Source organism: Canis lupus, chromosome 21 (assembly GCF_048164855.1).
Source record: "Canis lupus baileyi chromosome 21, mCanLup2.hap1, whole genome shotgun sequence".
NCBI lineage: Eukaryota > Metazoa > Chordata > Mammalia > Carnivora > Canidae > Canis > Canis lupus.
In genome coordinates, this window is record NC_132858.1 from 21146608 (window position 1) to 21163204 (window position 16597).

General features: G+C 45.4%; 1 protein-coding gene across 2 annotated transcripts in view; it reads right to left on the reverse strand.

Moving 5' to 3' along the window:
• The window catches only part of LOC140612843 (uncharacterized), a 172265-nt gene extending 156598 nt beyond the window's left edge, over positions 1–15667 (reverse strand). Inside the window, exon 1 of one of the 2 annotated variants that reach the window (XM_072791011.1) lies at positions 15605–15667. The gene's annotated coding sequence lies outside the window, so the exon portion shown is untranslated. The remainder of the gene's footprint in view (positions 1–15604) is intronic. The other variant, XM_072791010.1, reaches the window with a different exon arrangement.
• Between the last annotated feature and the right edge of the window lie 930 nt (positions 15668–16597).

Below are 16597 nucleotides of genomic sequence, written 5' to 3' on the forward strand. Positions count from 1 at the left end.
GCCAAAGGGATGTTTCATAAAGAAAGCGAGAGGAGGTTGATGCAATTGGAGATGCAACCCTGCGCTCAGCCAGCGATGTAAACAAATGAGGCTGCAAGTAAAAGGGCTCGAGAGGCCCCGGACTGAGCAAGAACAGGGAATCCCAACCGAGTTCTGTTTTTAGGGATGTGTTGCTTCATTTTTTTTTTTTTAATTAAAATACTCTCAACTGATGTGCACGGTTCCTAAACTTATCAAGGGCCAGGGGGGAAGCAGTGAGGCACGAAGGGGCTGCAGGGGCGCTGCGTTCTCAGGTCATCTTGCTCCCTGGCCATTCTCTTTTAAATTGGGGGTAGCATTAAACGCTGCCATTAAACGGATTTTTTTTTTCTTGTTTCCCTTTTTTTTTTTTTTTTTTTTTAAGGGATCGTGAATGTTTCTCAAAGAGCCACTAGAGGGCAGAGCTCGGTGGTGTTCAGAAATTCTTAGCTGCTCACCCGGCCGGGGAGCGCCGGAGGCCGAGGGGCTCGGGGTGGGGGGGCGCCCCAAGCCAATCGCATCCCCCCCGAGCCGAGGCCCCGGGGCACCCCGGGCCCCGCATCCTCCGCCGGCTCTCCGGCCCCACCCCGGAGGATGCTGTTCCCGCAGCCCTTCCCTCCACCCAGGCCCTGGGGTTCATTCCGCAGTGATTCCTTGGGCAGGTGAAATACCGGGGAGGGGCGCCTTGCTGGATCTGTCCCTGGAGCATGAGGTCTCGGGGTCCGAGTTCAAGCCCCCCCCACACACACACAGCTGGTAGGGAGTCTACTTTATAAATAAATAAATAAATAAATAAATAAATAAATAAATAAATAAATAAACAAACAAACATAAAATATAATATAATAAAATATAATAAAATATAACAAAATATAATAAAATATAATAAAATAATAAATAATGATAAAATAAAATAATAAAATAAAAAATACTGGGTAAGAAGAGCCCGCAAATCCACTTTGGCCCTAAAGCATCCCTTATTTTTAGCCTCCATTCATTTTTTTTAAAGATTTATTTTATTTATTCATTCATTCATTCATTCATTCATGAGAGACACACAGAGAGAAGCAGAGGGAGAAGCAGACTCCCTGCGGGGAGCCCAATGTGGGACTCGATCCCAGCACCTTGGGATCATGCCCTGAGCCAAAGTCAGAGGCTCAACCGCTGAGCCACCCAGGTGCCCCATCAGTGGATTTTAATGTTTTTTTTTTAAGATTTTACTTATTTGTTCATGAGAGACACACACACAGAGAGAGAGAGAGAGAGAGGCAGAGACACAGGCAGAGGGAGAAGCAGGCTCCATGCAGGGAGCCCATGTGGGACTCGATCCTGGGTCTCCAGGATCAGGCCCTGGGCTGAAGGCAGAGCTAAACCGCTGAGCCACCAGGGCTGCCCCCATCAGTGGATTTTAATAATAATTTCGGGTGTCTTTAAACTCTCCTTGCTGGCTGTTACACCCCACACCCCACCCCCAACAGAGAAAGAGAGAAACGCTCAGAGTTTTCCATCCCAGTAGAATAAGCCTTGAAACATATCCCGTGTTGGCTCTGGCGTTCACTACCTGCATGACCCTGGGCAAATTGGTGGGATTAACAATAATCTACGTCAGTAGGAAGGTTGTAAAGATCAAATGAGAAAATACATGGAGAAAATAACTTCAAAATCTGCAAATACAATGATAATGGTCCCTCCCCCACTGCCCACATAAAACAGCCCCCAATGAAAGGACACCCTACGGGGTAGTTTGTTACGTGACAGCCTGGGGAGGGGGAACTGAAATGTGCTTTTGGTAAAGTAATATTTGTTACTCATCATAGTCTAACCGAAATCTGGGTTTGATGACTAATGGCCGCACCATGCCCAAGCTCTGCACTGTATACCATCCTCCTCTTTGCTGCATCCCACAGGCATGACCATCAAACCTGGCCCACCACTGACTTTCTTTTTTCTTTTCTTTCTTTTTTTTTTTTAAGATCTTATTTATTCATTCATGAGAGACACAGAGAAAGAGAGAGAGGCAGAGACACAGGCAGCGGGAGAAGCAGGGTCCCTGCAGGGGGCCCGACATGGGACTCGATCCTGGGTCCCCAGGATCACATCCCGGACCAATGCAGGCACTCAACCACTGAGCCACCCAGACGTCCCCACTGACTGGTTTTTATTGCCATTGCAGTGGTGTTTTAGGCCAAGTTCTCTGCCAGGATCTGCCAGGATGGCAGCCCCATATGTGATCACCGGTCATGGGTTCACTTCCAGCAGCTGAGAGCGCACAGCCCACGGAGAGGACGTCAGCAGGGTAGGCCACCCCGTGGCCAGGAAGGTGGAGGAGCATATTTACCACAGTTGCTAGCACTGGAAAAACAAACATCAGTGCTCAGATGCAGTACCTACTCTGGAGCAACGAGGGTCTTCAGAAAGAGCCCAGGGTGGGACTAGGTTTATTTAAAATCTCCTCCCAGGGCCATCCTTATAATAACCCAGGCAGTGGTTTCTGTAAAAGCCGGATTAGATCACCCTGCCTTGCCTTTTAGAAGTTTCCACAACAGATGGAGGGACACAGCTTTAGAGGAAAGCCGGGCTCACATCCGTCTACATTCATTATTGGCCCTGTTCTCCGAAATGCTATATGTTATCTTGAGCCTGTTTGTTTTTATCTGTCAGAGTGGTTTATTGTTAGGGAAATGCGGTGTCAGCTGTCTCTTCCCCACCATCAAAGCCGCTTCATTAAAGTTAATAGTGTTTGACTTGAAGAGATCTCTTACTGAGGTAACCCAAGAAAGCCCCTGCTGGCTGTTATTTTTCCGGCAGTAAAGGCACCAAATGGATGCAGTAACTGCATTAATCTTTTAGGAAGAAGAAGAAATTAAAAAAAAAAAAAAAAAAAAACCTACAGCATGACTCTATCTAGTAGCTGCTTAATAAATGTGCCTTGAATTCATGAGGCTAATGCCACCCTTCGGTTTGGGACAAGGGGCAGAACTCAATGATGACCTGTGTCCTGACTCGGCCGCTCAAGGCTCTGCGGCCTGTAGCTGGTCACTTCCCCAGTGTGAACTTCAATTTATTAATCTCAGAATTAAGAGGATTAGATTATAAGGAAGTTTTTTTCTTTATTTTTTTAGAAGATTTTATTTATTTATTCATGATAGACATAGAGAGAGAGAGAGAGTAAGGCAGAGACAGCAGGAGGGAGAAGCAGGCTCCATGCAGGGATCCCAATGTGGGACTCGATCCTGGGACTCCAGGATCACACCCTGGGCCAAAGGCAGGCGCTAAACCGCTGAGCCACCCAGGGATCCCAGAAGTTTTTTCTTTAAACTGGGGAACCCTTTGGACAAAGGTAATCTTGCAATGAAGCCTGATGTATAAAGCAGATAAGAGCAAACTTTTTCCAGCTAAAGGGAGAGAAACCAGAAGTCCCACCTTCTCAGCGTGTCCACCTGCCTCCCTACCTGCCTTCATCTACACCCATCCTCGTCCCACCCCCAGGGGTCCCGGGCAACCTTTGCAGGCTGCCCCCCACAACCATCTGAAATCTACAGCCCCGAAAGAATGATCTTTAAGGTCTTATCTGCTCAGAGTCTGGATTCTGTGATTAAGCAACTGGAGTTGAGGACAGTTTCTAATTAATGTAATAACTTCATGAAAGTCTCTGCTCACGGCCCCAAAACATCGAACTGTCTCGGTTTGGCTTTGTTTTCGATCTTCTGATCACGGCTTTCTATTGTGTGCTGTCAAATTTCCCTTCACCATTGGAGGAGTTGGGTCTCAGGCAAGCGCTCCATCACCTCTGGATCATTGTCACTTAGGGCCAGTTAGTTCAGTTTCAAATGTCAGTGCGACTCAATTTAAACCTCATCATCTCCCTCCCCGGCAGAGCAGGCTGCAGCTGGGAGTGTGACTCTTCGAAATGCTTCCTCACCCGCTGGGCTACCTTTTGGGCCAGAAAACCAGCAAGAGAGTCAAACCCAACAGGCCCTGTACCAGAGCGTGCACCTGACCATGACAGACTTGGGCATCCTGGCCACATCTGCCAGCACACGTGCGGGCTCCGTGGCAGCCAGACCCCTCAGCGTCCTGCCTCCTCCTCCAGTCTTCCCCTCTGCTAAGCAGGCCGGGGACAAATCTGCAAGGCCGCTACCCAGGAAGATGTCCAGTAGGGAACCTAAAGCCAGTATTCTCTTCTTGCAAGCAAGAAGGGATTTCTCCCCTCATTTAATTTGTTGAAGGAATTACCCCCCCCAAAGGCTCTGTTGCTCCAAAAGGCTGCAGCCAAGAAGACTTGCCCTCTCTTGCTTCCCCCATAGCCGCCAGAAAAAGCCTTCAGGATGAGAAATAAAGTTTGAGTCAACAATTGGAAGTAGGAGGACCTAGCAGGCTGCCCCATAGTTGGGGGGGGGGGGTGGTAAGGGAAGGAGCAGGGGGCACGCTGTCATCGGCTTTCTTTAAAATCTTGCATCTGCAACTATGGTCCTAGCTGCCAAATCTAATACCACAGAAAGAAATCCCACCTCACATCCTGTACACATGTCCTACTAGGATATCCACCAGATTCGATTTGTATTTATACATGTGGTTCAGACTTGGATGGGTACCAGCCCAGTGCACCTGTGTAAAACTCTAAAGAATCCCAAACCACACATCTAGTTTTATTTTTTTGGCCCAAGTCTCTGAGGGGGAATATAAAACGAGAGCAAAGAGAACTATTCCTTCCTTCTTCCTTCCTTCCTTCCTTTCTTCCCTCATTTAGCTCTGTCTATGGAGCCTTTCCTTACACCAGGCAGGTGCTAGGCACTTGCGTAAGGCCATGGCAAATAAAACATGTCCTTTGCCTGGCCATGGTTACCCAAAGCCACAGAAATGATTCCACTTTTATGACACTTTAGCATGGCTTTTCCAGAAGCTTTTATCCCCAGTAGCTCATTAGGATCCTCACAATAACCACAAAATGGTTATGGTGGATATAATCACTGTGTTACAATGGAGGAAATAGAAATAGAGCAGTGTTAAGTGACTTGTCCGGTCCCACTGAGAGTTAAGTGCATCTGACTTCTGGTCCCTGGATCTTTCTGTGTGACCAAACTGTACCCGAATGTATCCTGTGTTTCCCCATGACCACCTTACAATGACTGTACGTTCCAGATCTTCCAGGATCCTTTCAACTTCAAATATTCCGTTCCTTTGTCTTCCAAATTTTGCTTGTCAGACCACTTGAGCTAGTTCTGAAAATAGTCATTTATACCAATTTTAGGTTTGAAAAAACGTAGCTCTCTTCTTTAGCTTAAATGGACTGAAGTGAGATTTAGACTTCATAGCATTAAGACTATGCAAGAGTCACAGTTTTTCAATCAAATCATCCTTTGGTGTAGGAAATGATTTCAGTACACACATTATTTAAGCTATTCCGAAAACTACTCTGACATTCTTTTTATTAATCTTTTTCCTGTTTCAGATCCTTCCATCAGGCATTTCTGTCAGGCTTCTGAAGGCTCCCATATGCACACTTCCAGTGCAGAAATGTGTTCTTTTTTGGTTCACTGGAATCTTTCAGAATGTCTGGCACTGAAACAGATTGGCTTTAATTAAAAGGCTATGATTTCTGTGAATTCCCATTAAGCTAGTGAAAGAAATCTGCATTTAAAAAATACAGTTAACACATTAAGGCACACTTGTACTGAAAAAATGCTTCATGTTTAAGAAACTACTTAAGCAGATGAAACTAAACTGCCTGTAATAAAAATATGCTCATTTTTAGTAAAATCCCTCAGTTCTGAAGAGAGGGGTTAGTCTCGTACATATGTGCCCAATTAGCCATAAAAACTCAACTAGACATGAACCATGCAATCCGCCTGTCGATGTTAAAACACAGATCCTATTAACAGCAATGTAATTTAAATGGTTAAAAAGTGATAAAGTACATAACTATCATCTGATAGGGTTTGAAATATGATACTGCTGTACCCCGATGACAAACCAGTTTTGAATTATGACTCCAGCAAAGTTTGAAATAGCTCAAGCATGTTAATTAGTGATCCACAAATTCAAGAACTGCATTATATTATGTTATATATTATATTGAGCCACACCTCTTTGCCCACCAGCAAAAGCACATCCCCTAATATTCAGAGAGGATAGCCATGTGAATCTTTTTGAATTCTAGGTCCCGGATACCCCAGGAACACCTGACATAACTTCCCCTCATTCAACTCACTTGTCTTTAAGATGTGATACAACTCAAGATAGTTTCTCGGGGAACAATATTTCAGACGACCCAGGAAGTGCAGAGAAGTTCACCAGTTACTAGGAAAATGCACGAAGAGCAATCAATATAATCACTTCTTTCCACATCGGTGACTCTTAAACTATGTAGGGACACTCCCACACAGGCAGGGGAAAGCCTGTGATAACCAAGAAGTGGGAGGAAGATATTTGAATCATTTATTATTAGCTTTATTAGAGATAAAAGTGAGCTGATGTGCCTTACTTTTTATTATAAAATAACACCCTGTACATTTATGGGTTAGGCTTGAGCCCATCCAGAGGATCCTGCACTCACCAATGAACTGGTGACCCTGCTTTGAGAATCACTGCACTGGGTGCTTATAATGTTAAAGGCAGGATTTCTTTGATAACCATTTATAAATAAAATAAAATTGATTATTTCGGAAGGCAAACTAAACTCCCATCACCTAACTTAACTGTCTCGTCTGTTTAAGTGACCACAAAATAGTGAGCCGCAGCCCCCCTTGATGGTGCAATTCTGGTAATCTCCAGGTATCTCCCATCCTTAGAATCAGCCCCTCGGACCTAATCCAAACCCTGTTTGCTCAGGCTCAGCAAATTGCCTCTGCTTTTATAGTCACTGGAAAAAAAGAAACGTATTGTAACACCATCCTCTAAATACCATGCCACCTTCACAAATGTAGCAAATGGCTAGGAATAGTATGCTCTGCCAGAGGACCTGAGCCCCATCAAAATTACCAAATGAGAGGCTGAATAATGTGCTCTGGCTGGTGTCTCTAAAATAACTAGTTTCTTGGAGGAGGAGGAAGAGATCAGCCTGTGAACCCTGGCAAATCAATCTATTTAGTTCGCATCAAACTAAATGGTCTGAACCATCGGGTATGAAGAGCTCCATTTGAAGTTCACCAAATGTGACTGTGGTTTCACACCAAGTGATAAAACTGTGAAATTCAAGACAGAAATCTTGTCATTGCTGCCTTCCTAACCAAGCTCTGATTCATGTCTCCTTTCCATTCTCTGCTGCACCTCTTCCAGGCGGCATTATATTCTTGCCTGGACTGGTGCAGTAGCCTCTTGGCTGGCCCCTCCACCATGGGCCTCTCATCCTTCGCCCTGCTGAAAACTTAATCTTCCGTAAGTCCAGCTCCAATAAAATTGCTCCCCTGACCAAACAACTTGAATCATTGGTCACCGCTGCCAGTCAGCAGAATTAAGGTCACATTCCTTAGCCTGGGATTCGAGGCACTTGCCTCTTTCTAATGTCCTTTCTCACTTCATTGCAAGCAATCTGCAAGGCCCGGTCCTCTCTACACAGGCTCTCCCGCATTTGCTCCTGCAGCTCCCCCACCTAGGGTACTATCCTTTATCATCTCCTTGTGACCCCTCTGTGTGGAAATCCTTCCCATGGGTAAAGCCTACAAGAGAGAAGTTCCATCTTTGCTCTTAAAAGTGCAAAGAGTGGTGCCTGGCTTAAGAGCACTCATTTAATGTTTTCTGTTATTATGGTAGTTACTGCTGCCCTTGTGCCATGGAGTCTTTAATCTTCACAGACGGACTAACCCCTTGCTCCTATGGGATTGTTAACTGTAGCTCTCTTATGATGTACCTAATTACTTTCTCTTTCCTCCCATAGTTATTTCATTATACATTTCATCTCCTCTTATGGACTGTGAGTTTCTAAAACAGGTCTTATTTCATTCACCTTTGTATCTTCCATCAGACTACAAGGCCTTCCCGCAAATCTTGGAAGAAAAATGTTAAATATAGTATCGGGCCACGAGGGGGCACAGTTGAGCTACCCTAACAGTGGAATCCTCTTCCAGTTAGTTAATCAGGTTTGAGAACTGAGAGGCTTTTTCCCCTTGGAGGTCTATTTGTAAATCTGTGTAAAGTAAATGTATATGCATGATGTGTGATTCCAAATCTATTTATGTTGACGTGGAAAGATAGCTGTGATACAGTGAACCTTGAAAAGGAAGAAGCAAAATAGAATATATATGATCCAATTTTTGCATAACATCTAATCTTAAACGTGAGAGAAGAGTCTGGAAGTATATCCACCAAAATGTTAACAGCTGTAACCTCTGGGAAGGGGAAACAACAGAGAGGGGAAATATGAAGGTTTTGTTTTCTATTTTGTACCTTTCTGGATTTTTTTTTTTAAATAAACCATACCTATTAAATTTTACAATCAGAAAAATAAAGCCATTTGCTTTAAAAAATCTCAAAGCAACATGTTTATTTTCTTTCTCTTGTGACCTCACCGTCAGCTCCATATTTGATATATTTAAAAGTAAGTATTTCAGGAATTTTCTGATAAATGAAAGCAAAGAATCCCAAATTCTCTTGATAGACTGTGCCTTTAGTGTCTCAGTAATTTTTAATGGCACCCTTGGATGAAAGAAACACTTAACAGCTCCATTTATTAAATGCTAAAGTCCAAACAACGTATGAAGTATTTATGTCCTAACAATTGTGTGGTCATTGGAAAGAATAATACACATAAATCGAAAAAATATATTTTTTTATTTCATTCTTAAACGGTATAATTACTTACTAACGGACTGTATACACCTATCGGGCACCTTACAACTTCTTAAACCTGGGAATCAGATTGGACACTGCTGCTCTCATCTCCTACTCCACACTGATTTTCATTAGGTACTCAGTTTTTATCACAGCAAGCACCAAAAACCCAGCTTCGCAAAGATATGACACCACTGGAAGGAATGTAGCACGACCTAATGTTGAAACTATGAGCACCTCCAGCTAGCAGCTCTTGAGCATCCCACAAATGTCAAGTATAGTTCCATTTCCCTTAAAAACGTAATATATCCCACGGTACCCCTGCGTGTTTACTGCAGCACCCCTGGGCACCATGGCACACAACTAGGGAAACAGTAAATTCCAAAGATAAAAACCGATTGCCTGCAAGGCTGGCAAAGGAGAAATGCATTAAACTAGACCTGAGGGGATCTCTGGGTGGCGCAGCGGTTTGGCGCCTGCCTTTGGCCCAGGGCGCGATCCTGGAGACCCGGGATCGAGTCCCACATCGGGCTCCTGGTGCATGGAGCCTGCTTCTCCCTCTGCCTGTGTCTCTGCCTCTCTTTCTCTCTGTGTGACTATCATAAATAAATAAAAATTTAAAAAAAAAATAAATAAAAAAATAAAAAATTAAAAAAAAATAAACTAGACCTGAAATTATTCCGACCTAGTAACTCTGTCAAAACTATTTTGTTTTCTCTGGGGCTCCTGTATGGCTGTCAGTTAAGCGTCTGCTTTTGGTTCAGGTCATGGTCTCGAGGTGCTGGGATGAGCCCAAGTCTGGCTCCCTGTTCAGCGAGGAGTCTGCTTCACCGTCTCCCCATTCCTCACTTGTGCTCTCTCTTTCTCTCTCTCTCTCAAATAAATAAAATCTAAAAACAAAAACAGAAAACCTATTTTGTTTTCTCTAAACCAAGGTCTTTAAGGAAGGAGAAAAGAGCGGTGTGGGAAGCTGGCCTGAGCTTTGGACTCTGGTGGTTTCCCTGTACCCCCATTCCACCAAAGTCCTCTGCCAATGTTTCTCCTATTCAAAACTAAGAACAACAGCAGCCCCCAAAGTAGCATGTTCCTGGGAAACAGTCCAGTTCTTTTCCATGGTGTCTAGGCCTGGATCTCCAACCAACCTCCTCACTTTTCTACCCCTCCACTCCAAAGTTTGAGGCTTTACAAAGATGGAGGAAAGCATAGCAGGCCCCAACACTGAACTGCTAACTGCTGAGTTGGCCCTCATCCATCCTTGGTGAGCTCCTGGGACCAAGTCCCCCCGCAATCAAGTACAGAACTGGTGCTACCCAGAGGCACCTGGGTGGCTCAGTCTGTTAAGCATTGCCTTTGGCTTAGGTCATGATTTCAGAATCTTGGGATTGAGCCCCACACTGGGTTTCCTCCTCAACGGGGAGTCTACTTCTTCCTCCCTCTGTGCTTGCTCTCTCATTCTCTCTCTCTCTCTCTCAAATGAATAAATAAAATCTTAAAAAAAAAAAAAAAGAACGGTGCTATCCAAATTGACTTGAAATCTGGATTAAAAAGTACTTTTTCTCTAAAGATGAATGAGCTCAATTTCACATCTTGATTTAGTGATAGGGTTTGTGATTTTCTACTAACAACTCAAACATAATTAAAACAAACTCAAAAAGCATCTCCAACTTGTGTGGAGGGAAGTTCCATGCAGGGACTGCTTAAAGAAGTTAATCAAGATCACAGAGAGGTAGAAACAACACGAAGGTCCATACCCACATAAATAGATAAACAAGTTTGGGCTATCTGTCCATACAATGGCATATTATTCAGCCTTAAAAAGAAAGGAAATTCTGACCCCTGCTACAACGTGGATGAACCTCGAAGACTTTCTTCTAAGTGAAGTAAGCTAGCCACAAAAGGACAAATACTGTGAGATCAGGACCTGAACTGAAACCAAGAGTCTTACGCTCAACCGACTGAGCCACCCAGGCACCCCTCTCCTTGTCTTTATCCATCTTTGAAGTCCAGCTCAAATGCTGGGACTTTGTGAAATCATTAATCTTTTGTTTGAATTCTACCAAAGACTCTGACAGTAGGAATTTCATAGTCCATTGTACAGTCAGCTTGGTTAAGTGTCAGAAGTTTCAAAATAGTCCATAGTACAGTTGACCCTTAAACCACACAGGGGGTGGGGATACGGATCCCTGCATAGTTGAAAATCCACGTAAGCCTAACACCGTTGGCCTAACACCGTTGGCTTACGGTTCATATAGTCTATGAACACATATTTCATATGTTATATGTATTATATACTGCATTCCTACATTAAAACAAGCTAGAGAAAATGTTAAGAAAATCATGGGGCGGGGACGTGCCTGGGTGGCGCAGTCGGCTGAGCCTCTGCCTCTTGGTTTCGGCCCAGGTTGTGACCTCAGGGTCGTGGGATCAAACCCCAGGCCAGGCTCCACTCTCAGCGCAGAGTCTTCTTGGGGTTCTCTCTCCCCCTGCCCCTCCCCACCATGGGCTTGCAAGCGTACATCCTCAACACTCTCTCATTCAAATAAATAAAGCTTCAAAAGAAATCATAAGGAAAAGAAAATACATTTACAGTACTGTATTTATCCAAAAAATCCACATTTAAGTGAACCCACACAGTTTAAACCTGTATAGTTCAAAAGTCCACTATATACTAATGCATTACATAATTGAAGGACTACAAACAAGTTTGATTATAACTGTGCTATCATCTCTTAGTTTCCCCAAATGCTTAACCCAATGCTTTATACATAAAAGCATTTAATAAATGTCTGTTGAATAACATTTAACACACACCATCAAATTCCTAAACCTCAGTTATATCCTTAAGCCAGTGATAGTCAATATTCTTTTTTCTTTCTTGCATCACAGACCTTTTTTCTAATGGAATCTCAACATATATTTTATAGGAAGATTGTTTATATGTTCTATATACAGAGTAAAGCACGTATAAGTGGCATCTCATTTTATTTAAAATTAAAATTTACAACATTTCTTATTATTAATAGACCTGTGAGAAGAGGAGGCTGTTTCTTTCTTTCTCTCTCTCTTTTTTTTAAGATTTTATTTATTTATTCATGAGAGACACAAAGAGAGGTAGAGACACAGGCATCCCAAGGAGGCTGTTTCAATGAAAATAAACTCTGAAGTAGAGGGCTAGGAGTGGTGATTTGCACTCAGCCATTTCCATTTTCAGCTTATTTCTGTGTTTTGATTGGTTTCACGATTCAGAAAATCCCAATTCACACAGCTAAGTCATAGTGTGCAATGAGTTCCATTTTTTTCAAGCTCAGATACAACCTGTTGTATCTGTGACACATTAAGAAAGCCATACACAATTAAGAACCCAGGCGCTGATTTAAATCCTGTCTCTCAAAATAAATAAATAAATAAATAAATAAATAAATAAATAAATATAAAAAAAATAAATCCTGCCTCTCCTGTTTGACAAAGCAGACCTTAAACAACTTATTCAGACTCACTTTATGCATCTGTAAGCTGGAAATATTAACAGTTTTCCCTCATAAGGTTGTACAGGAACAAGATAGGCCTCGCAAATGAATAATACCTCAATAGTCTTCAGTGTGTTAAAATGCAGTACAGGAGACTGAAGTGTGTGGTTATATTTACTTTTTTAAAAAAGATTTTATTTATTTATTTATTTATTTATTTATTTATTTATTTATTTATTTATTAATGAGAGACACATAGACAGAGAGAGAGGCAGAGACACAGGCAGAGGGAGAAGCAGGCTCCATGCAGGGAGCCCGACGCGGGACTCGATCTCAGGTCTCCTGGACTACGCCCTGGGCTAAAGGCGGCGCTAAACAGCTGAGCCACCCGGGCTGCCCAATATTTACTTTTTAAAAATATTTTATTGCTTTATTTGACAGAGTGAGAGAGCACAAGGGCAGAGGGAAAGGGAGAAGCAAGCTCTCCCCCGAGCAGGGTGCCCGATGCGGGGCTCGATCCCAGCACCATGGGATCACAACCTACGCTGAAGGAAAACACTTAACCCACCGGGCCACCCAGGCGTCCTTAAGTGTTCAGTTTTAATGTTATATTATATACTGAACCGTTATTAAAACATTTATATGCGTAAAGCATAAAGAAGAACAGTATAACGAAACCCATGTTCCCAACCAGTTTAAGAAAAATGACAATAACTGTTGAAATCCCCAGTGTGCCCCTTCCCTGTCCTCCCCCAGGAGGAACTGTTACCTTTTCCATACTTTCTTTTTCAGTTTTGTTTAGCACTTACCCTGTTACTATAAGCCAGGTCCTGTCCTAAGTGCTTTCCACAATGCCCACATCTTACCCTCCCAACAAACCCCACGGAGGTACCACCTGCGCCCTACAGGTGCACGGGGTAGTAGGCAAGAGCATGCTCACAGTTTGTAAATGGAGCTGCCAGGATTTGAATCCAGGCAGTGGACCTCTGGAGTCTCCGTTCTCCGACACACACCCAGGCCCAAAACACAGTGTTAAGGGCATCCTCACACTTCCCACTTGAATGGACCCTGACGTCACACCCACCAGGTGCCAGGCACCTCCAGGGAAACTACACAGCTCAATGGAAAGCTTCTCCTCTCTGGCACCTGACAGCTCCCAGAACACTGGTTCCCCCCACGGCTGGACTCCAGCTCTGCGCATCTGAGAGCCAGGCCCTGGGCCAGGCACCCGTGAGCCCCTGGGAGCTGTGTGTGGCCTTGAGGAAAGGCGGGCAGGCCCGGCCACCTCACCTTGCTGTTGGCCAGGGTGGTTCTCGACAACAATCAATCCCCAAGGAACCACGGGAAATTCCAAACTTTCTGCCCCCACTCCCAGCCTCTTCCTCATCCAGGCTTCCTCTGAGAAGTGAACCACGTAGGACTCCGCAGGAATCCACAGCCTCTGCCAGCAAGCAGGCCAGTTGCAGTCCCGTGGCCCAGCCCACAGGGAAAGACCTCCACTTTAGCTCATGTCACTCCCCTAATTATTCCCTGTGCCTGGAGGCCAACAATAACAGAGCGTTTTTCACGAGCAGCTCCCACCACGAACCTTGCAGCCTCGTACACGCAGCCAAGCGCTGAGAAGTGCTAAAGGGTCAGGGGGTTTGCACGGCCAGCAGTCCCAGGCCTCTGGGGGAGAATCCCGGCCACTTTCTAGTCCAAAATCAGGCCCCAAAAAAACTGCCTGAGGCCCCAGCTGCCTCCAGGGCCTACTTCCTGGGGCTGGCCTGGGTCACCGTGGGTGGGGCCCTAAGTGGGGCCAGCAGATCTGAGAGCAGCTGCACCCAAGCCACCAAGGGATAAAAGCAAGGGAGTAGGGGACAGGAGACCAAAGATGTTTCCTCCACAGTCACAATCGGCAAGTGCTCTCAAGGCTATCCTATGTTGCAAAGATTGTTTTTTTAGTAAATTCATTTATTAAATCCCAGTCCCAGCAGATACTGGGAGTGGGGTGTACGGTTCTAGAATATAACAGCACGTAAGACAGCAACGTCTCCTACATTGTTGTTGCGGTGGGGGCTGGGGGTGCAGCAATTACCAAATTAATAATTTCAGATCGTGGTGCGTGCTTGGAAGAAAATAAAATATCATTGTATGAGGGTGGGCTGAGAAATGAATATGAGCTAAGATCTAAATAAGGAGGAGCTAGCAAAGCAAAGGCAAGGGAAAAGCATTCCAGAAAGAACAGAGGTGCAAGACCCTGCGGCCTCTGATTAAATGGTGATTAGGGGTTTGAAAAATATCTGATGGAAAACCAGTGCTCTCAAAATCCTAGTACATGGTAAAGTTATTTCCTTAAGAGCATAAAGATCAAAGTGCTATGTTGGAAAGAAATTTGTCCTTGGCTTTGAAACGAAGATGCAAAAAGAATGTATGCGAATATATATGTACATTTATATGTCTCAAAAGGATCTTTTTAAAGAGCCTTTCATGTCCTTTATCCTTTAAACTTTTGTAATATAGGTTGAAAGCATGATACAATCTTTAACTTCCAGCTCATGCACTGGAAGATCTTTCTCCTAAAACTAATGAAGACATCCGTTCTGTCCGGATGTAATTTACCTCCCTTGCCCCAGAATTTGAAATCAGAATGCCATGTACCTCTAATTGCAACTATGTTAACAACAACAACAACAACAACAACACGTGTGCACATGGATTAAGGCCGTGGGAGTATAGGAAGAGGTGGCGGTTGTTTTCCAATATTCCTTTTTTGTTGTTATTGTTGTTAAAACTGGGAAGAAAAGAATACATTGTGCACAACGGGGCAATTTTCTGGTCTTCGATGTCAATAGATGTGTTTTTAACTGCGGCTCGTATCTCATTTCCAACGTCACCACCACCTACACCCTCTCCGAGCTACAAGTAGAGCTGAAAAGTGCAGAGCTCTCCGCAAACCCTGGTGCAGCGACGGGGTGGCTCCTGCAGGGTCCGCGCACGCCCTTCTCGGTCTCTGCGGAGGGAGCTTCTTGGGGATCCTCGGGGGGAGGGGGGCACCCCGGGGGCACCCCGGGGCTCTTCTAACGGGAGGCGCGCGTTCTGGACCCAACAGGCCTCGCTTGGCCCAAAGCTCCCCTCTCCGGGGCGATTTCTGGAAGGGATCTCGAGCTGGGCGGGGTCCCGGCCGGGCACGCAGGTGTACCCGTCAAGGGGAGCGGCGGGTGCAAGGGCACAGAGTGCGGCTGGGGACACACCCCGCGCCTCTGCGCCCCTCCCCGACCCCCGGAGTGTGTCCGCGCGCCAGCGGCCGGGGCTCCAGAGCTTCCAGGACCTGCGCGGGTCGCGGGGGTCGCGGGGTCCCGGGGGCTTACCGTCGGCGGCGGGGGGCGCGCGCGTCTCCGGACCCGGGGCAGCAGCGGGCCCGGGAGCCTCGCCCCCCGCGACCTCTGCCCCGCAGGGCGGACCCGGCGGCGGAGACCGCGCCCCCTCTCGAGCGCGCCTGCAACCTGCGCCCGCGCCCTGAACCCGCTCCCGGCCCAGCCTGGGGGGTGGGGGCGTTGGCTGCCCCTGCGGTCGGAGGTTTGGGCTGCGCTGCGGTGCTTTAGTCGGACTCCAGGGCTTTCAAAGTAGAGACCGTGGGCCTGGAGGAAAGAGGAGCATTAAGTTGCATAGATTTAAGGAGCAGAGAACAGGGGCCCCACCCCACCCCCCAAAAAAAACCAAGGTTCCAAATTTTGAGCGGCCACTGCTTCCTTGTGCCAAAGAGCAAGCCCACTTGTTTTTCTTTTCCTTTTCTCTAATTGCCGTTTTTAAAAAACCCTTTTATGAGGCTCTATAGCTTCCATTCTGACAGCCTTGTGTGAATTTTCAGCAAACAGCGGCCCAGACCAGCCGGGGAGAGGGCCTCCCCATCCCAAATGTTTGCCTGCACGCTCGACTTCATGGAAACCATTCCAAACTGGGCCAGCCCCGCGCTGTCTTCTGGGCTTGGAGCCCTGTTTGATGGGGAAAAGTGTTCTCAGCCCCAACCCCAAGACCCTGGGATGGCTAACAGAGGGAATTCTACGGATGTTTCCAGATTCAAGCAGCTCTAGTAATTTCTGGCAAAACATTGTTTAAAGCCAGTTTCTCAAATCGTGGTCCAAGGACCACCTACATCAGATATCCAGGGATCCTTGGTGTAGATTCAGGATTTAGGGCCTACACTCTAGCTGATAAACTAGATTAAGAATGATGAGGCCCAGAAATCTGCATTTTCACAAGCTTGCCTTGTGAGGTTTCTGCTCGGTATGGTTTGAAAATTACTAGATTTGGCCCTTTATTTGACACTGCTGAAATGGTACTTGTTTTTCCATCTGGAGCAC